General features: G+C 39.7%; 1 non-coding gene across 1 annotated transcript; it reads right to left on the bottom strand.

Annotated features, from left to right (window-relative positions):
• Window positions 1-2,712: 2,712 nt before the first annotated feature.
• LOC138155600 (U6 spliceosomal RNA) lies at window positions 2,713-2,816 on the bottom strand. Its single transcript, XR_011166889.1, has one exon. It is a non-coding gene; the product is annotated as a U6 spliceosomal RNA (small nuclear RNA).
• Window positions 2,817-5,490: the final 2,674 nt, after the last annotated feature.

Here is a 5,490-nt window from a genome sequence, read left to right as displayed (position 1 = left end):
TTCATATGGTTTAGGACTGGAAAGGACATTAGAGGTTACTTAATCCAACTTTATTCTATAGGTGAGGGAAATGAACACCAGAGCACTGATTTGCCTCAAGTCATTCAATAAAGTACAGAGTCAGGATTCAAATCCGGGTCTGCTGCCTTCCCTCAAACTCCCCACCCCCATTAGCAGTCTTTAAGCAACAACTGTAAGTCAAATTTGAGGGTATCCTATAGAGTGGATTCTCATTCAGATATGGGTTGCATTAGTTGTCCATTGCATTCTTTTCTGTCTCTAAATCCAATGGTCTTTGCACTAAACCAGGGGTGGGGAACCTTCAACCAAGAGGCCACATGTGGTCCTCTAAGTTCTCAAGTACAGCCTTTTGAAGACAAAGGCCATGTGTGGCCTCCAGGCCATAGGTTCCTCACCCTGCAGCAAACCATAGAGTCACAAATAAAGATTTCACTGTGCTTGACTTTTTCCATGACTAGGAAAGGTAGAGTTGCTTCCTGGAGGTGTTGTTAGCTAGAATAAGCAACATTCTTAGAAAAACTTCTTATACAAAAATATCCTCCTCATAAATTCTGTCAGAACAAGTGATTCGGTGGTGGTGCCAAGATGTGCCCAAACCACAGAAGGCTGGGGTAAGAGTCCAGGTACAGGTTGGGAAGTCCAGAGATTGAGACACCAGAAAAAGGCAAAGGTTTGGGCAGATCTATTAGGACCAAGCTGGGAAAGCAATTTTGCTGAGAGGAACATCAGGTCCCTCTCTCCCTTTCTTCTTCTACTTTTCCTCACTGTACAAGAGGCGATTCAACCATCAGGCTCCCTGTACCAACTGAAGATGCAAGTTTGTTGAGGACCACACTGCCAGAATATTCTATCATACAATGCTCGAACTGCTACCTTGTGACTGGTAAATCCTATACGGTCTTCCTTTTAGCTGAATTCTGCTTGCTCTTCTTTCTTTCTCCTAAATATATTACATTCTTCCAACTTAGCCTCCAACATCCAATTTCCTGTGTCCTTACTCCCTTTTAACCCAGAATTACTGCCTTAAGCACAAAGTCCTTTCAAACACTCATATTAGTCTAGCTCAACCTCTTTCTCCCCAGGCTCACTCTACCACCATCTACTCTTATAATAATCACATACATTGTGATCTTTGGAAATTCCATTTTGTTATGAACAAGATGTTCTACGTCCTTGGACGGGGGGCAACCAACTTTTCATTAAGGCCTCCCCACTCCCCTCTCTCATCCCGCTCCTTTCTTGAAATAATTGAAAGCTGGTGTCCACTATGTCTCTTGTGATCCTTTATAGTGAATCATTTTGCTCCATTCTTCTTGGAATCCCAGGCTATGTGGATACAATTTGCTTTCTTTTAAATGCCTCTTTCTGACCAATGTTTTGCTTCTGTGAAAGAAAGGCAGGAGCACTAGACCCCTGAGCATGGAGTTATTATTCAGTCATTTCTGACCTCAGACACTTACTAGCTGTATGATCCTGTGCAATCATCTCACCTTTAAATGGGGATAATACTAGCACCCACCTCCCTGGATTGTTGTGTGGATAAATGAGATAATATTTGTAATTTGCCAATTTTGAAATGCTATATAAATGCTACTTGCTATTTATAATTATTATGATCAATTATTTATCCTCATCTATTATGTGCACCATCTGAAACTGAGGGTGTTCTGAAATAATTGCCAAGTTTCCTGTTCTTCTCTGGGGTTCTTAGAGAAGTTGTTTACCACTCAAACCTTAACTCTATCTCTTTGCAGGTAATGTCTACATTCTCACCTTTATCTCGGCTGGGGTTGGTTTGTGTTATCAAATAAAATCTCATATCTAAGGCTCCCATTCCCTGACTCTCTTCATGCTGTACTTATTGTGTGTCAGTAGAGGTCAACTGAATGAACACTTAAAAAAACTTAAGCAGAAATTTAGGTATGTTGATACAAAAGTACACCTTCCTAGTCTGTGATACTTCTAGTTCTCATTAATTCTCTTGTATGTAGGGCAGCACCCTAGAAGTTTAGCTCTCAGTCACTCTTGCCTAGCAATGGACAAGGACACTTACCCAGATAGTCACTTACCTCCATTTATCCCTTTACCTCTTATTCCCAAAATATAGCTCAAGGTGGACTGACTTTTTAGTGATACTATAGTGAAGTAAGAGCACTTTGTAGAATACCCTCTCTCCCCCTTTCCTTTGCCCTTCCTTCCTTCCTTCCTTCCTTCCTTCCTTCCTTCCTTCCTTCCTTCCTTCCTTCCTTCCTTCCTTCCTTCCTTCCTTCCTCCATCCTTCCTTTATTCCTCCTTCCTTCCTTCCTCCTTCCTTCCCTTTCTTTCTTTCCTTCTTTCTTTTATTTTTTCTTTCTCTAAATTTCCTTTTTATTAATTCATGAATTTGGCAAATATAAAAAACTTGAACATTTCCTAAATAATAAGAAAAAAAGAATGGTACATAAACCATGAATTTCTGTTGCATATAGGTGTTTTCTTCTTTTTAAAGTACCTATAAATTTTAACATGGTAATACCAATACTGCTCTGATTATCTCTGTCCCCTTCTGAATTTCCTTTTGCTTTCTGCACATTTTAAAAATATTTCATTAATTTCCTTTTTATTTTTTGAATATCTATCACTACAATCCCCCCCTACTCCTTTCCCCAACAACTCATTCTATCCTTACTTCCTCCCAAATAAACTCTTTTTACAAATATAGAGCACTCCACAAATTTACGTGTCATCCTTGTGTAGGGACTATGTTAATCTCTGTATTGTTCCAATTTCAGCATATATATTGAGGGAATGAACACTGTTAGTCTCTTTCTTTAAAATTTTTTTTTTAATTTTAGACTCATATACCAGAGCTAAAATACAGAAGAAAAAAGAAATATATCACAAACTTAAATAGAAAGTAAGAAAAGAAAAAAAAAGCATGTCATGTGCACAGCAGAATATGAGAGGATTCAAAATATATAGCAATGAATTTTCATTTCAAGAAAACCTCTTTGGTAAATATTACATATTGTGTTGAGAGTTGTCCGTCTTTTCTTTGCTTTCTTATAAGCTTTCTTTTATTCTCTGCTGTGAACTTTTTACTTTGTTCATTTTCCTCCTCCTCTTCCAAGGCTACAATTAGGTGCAGATATATTTATATATAAGATATATACACACAGACATACATCTATACATACGTACATCGACATGTACATATATACATATATAGACATATGCTTTCCCTGATTCTACTCTTGATCTTTGCTTTTATATTTGTGCATCTCTCTTATTTCCTATCTCCTGACTTCTCTACTTCTACCCACTACCTTGCCCTCCTATTGCCTAGCCTACTGTTCGTCTATGTTGGAGGTAACCAGGGCTATACAGAGAGAAGGGTAGGTGGGGTTGGCCATGCTCTCAGTTGATCCCCAATTCTCTTTCCTTCCTGCACACATTTGGCTTTCTATTAGCTAAATGCATTTAATTACATCTCCATCTCTTTAATAATGGCCAAGTCTGATGGGGTTTCCCGTCACCATTAAGAACTCTGGATCCAGTTTTCAGGAGTCAAGCTTCTGCCTTTGTCCCAGGCCCTTCTCTAGAGGCCATTCCCAGACCAGATGCACCTCAAATTGCTAGCTCCTGTATTCTGTACTGTTTCCTCCAGCTGTAACTTTGCCTGCTATTGTCTACTGTGAGTCAATTTCCTGGACCTCACAGGACTCAATATCACCATCTACCACAAGATTCAACATTGAAGAGGGCCCTAAATAAACAATCACCTCCCTCTCTTAGTGGACTTTTTTCTAGTCACTGATAATCTGCCAAAACTCATTCCTGGTTGGTAGTGTCCAAGCCTGTAATACTCTCTCCCTCCCAGTGAATCAGAACCCCTGGATGTCATTGTTCTCAACTGCCCACTCCCTTGACTTCATTCTCCTCAATCCAACCCTCCTCCCCTAATATCCTGCTCTAATTCTACCCACCCATTCAACTGTTCTCTTCAGAAAATCTGCTCCATAGTTAAGAAACTTGCTTGTATTTTAAACCCTCTCATTTTTTGCTTGTCTTTCTTCTTGCATTCACCAAGACTTGGCTCCCTCCTGATGATATTCATCCTTGTTCACCCTTTATAGCACTGCTTACACTTTCATTCATTCCTTTTGACTTAATGGTGGAGTTGGAGGAGTTGGAATACTCCTCATTCCCTATTGTCACTTCCAAACTCTCTTTCTCTTTCTACTATTATAACTTAATTACTTCTCTTCCGAGGTTCATTTAATCCATATTTATCACCTAAACAAGATTCTGGTAGCTATTATCTCCCAAACTCCAGGATACAGTCTTCCCTTCCTTAATGATTTCAGTGCCAGGCTAATAGTCTCTCCCCTTTCTCATACTAGGTGAATTCAAAATACATATTGATACTCTCTCAAACACTCTGACTTTCCATTTCCTCAATTAACTCATTTCCCATGACATACTACTCTGAGGGAGAGCATTAGAATTAAGAGGGGTTGGGAAAGATTTCCTATAAGAGATGGAATTTTAGTTGGGACTTAAAAGAATCCAGGGAAGCCAAGAGGCAGAGATGAAGAGGGAGAGCATTTCAGGCATAGAGGAGAATGAGAGAAAATGACTAGAGCTGAGAGATGGAGTGCCTTATTTATGTGATAGCCAGGAGGCCAGTGTCGTTGGATAGAAGAGGATGTAGCAGGGAATAAGGTATAAGACTAGAAAGGTAGGAGGAAGTGACATTATGAAGGGCTTTGAACATCAAACAGAGCATTTTGGTTTTGATTCTGGAGGTGACAGGGAACCACTGAATAGTGGGGTGACAAAGTCAGATCTGCAATTTAGGAAAACCATTCTAGAGGCTGAATGGAGGATGAATTGGAGAGGGGAGAGACTTGAGACAGAAATGACTCACCATCAGGATACTGCAAAAGTCTAGATTTAAGGTTGTGAGAGTCTGCACTAGAGTGGTAGCAGTGTCAGAGGAGAGAAGGGGGCATATTTAAGACATTTTTTTCAAAGGTGAAATCAACAGATTTTAATAACAGCTTCAATATGGGGAGAGGTGAAAGATAGTGAGGAGTCAAAGATGACTTTTTAGTTTCCAGCCTGAGGGACTGGGAGGTTAAGTGATCTGCCCAGGGTCAAACAACTAGTTATTGACTGAGGTAGGATTTGAACTTAGTTCTTCCTGACCCCCATGTCCCACACTCTAGCCACTGCACCATCTAGCTGACCAAAACAAGTAATACAGTAATTAATACAGCAAATCAGTGATTTGAAATGCAGTACTGATACGTCCAAGTTGTGCTACCACAGTGAGGACACTGGATTTGGAAATGGGAAGACCTGGGCTCAAGCCCCATCTTAGAGACTGCTTTATTTGACCTCATGATTCAGGTTAGAATAAAAGCATGAGATTAAGGCTTTAGAGAATATATGTAATCAGGAAGCTAGTATAAGCATGAACTTTAT

Source organism: Petaurus breviceps, unplaced genomic scaffold (assembly GCF_028583685.1).
Source record: "Petaurus breviceps papuanus isolate PSGF00001 unplaced genomic scaffold, PetGlider_PUasm1.0 91133, whole genome shotgun sequence".
Taxonomy (NCBI): domain Eukaryota; kingdom Metazoa; phylum Chordata; class Mammalia; order Diprotodontia; family Petauridae; genus Petaurus; species Petaurus breviceps.
The sequence above is the reverse complement of the archived record's forward strand: the minus strand, read 5'-3'. Positions and strand labels throughout refer to the sequence as shown.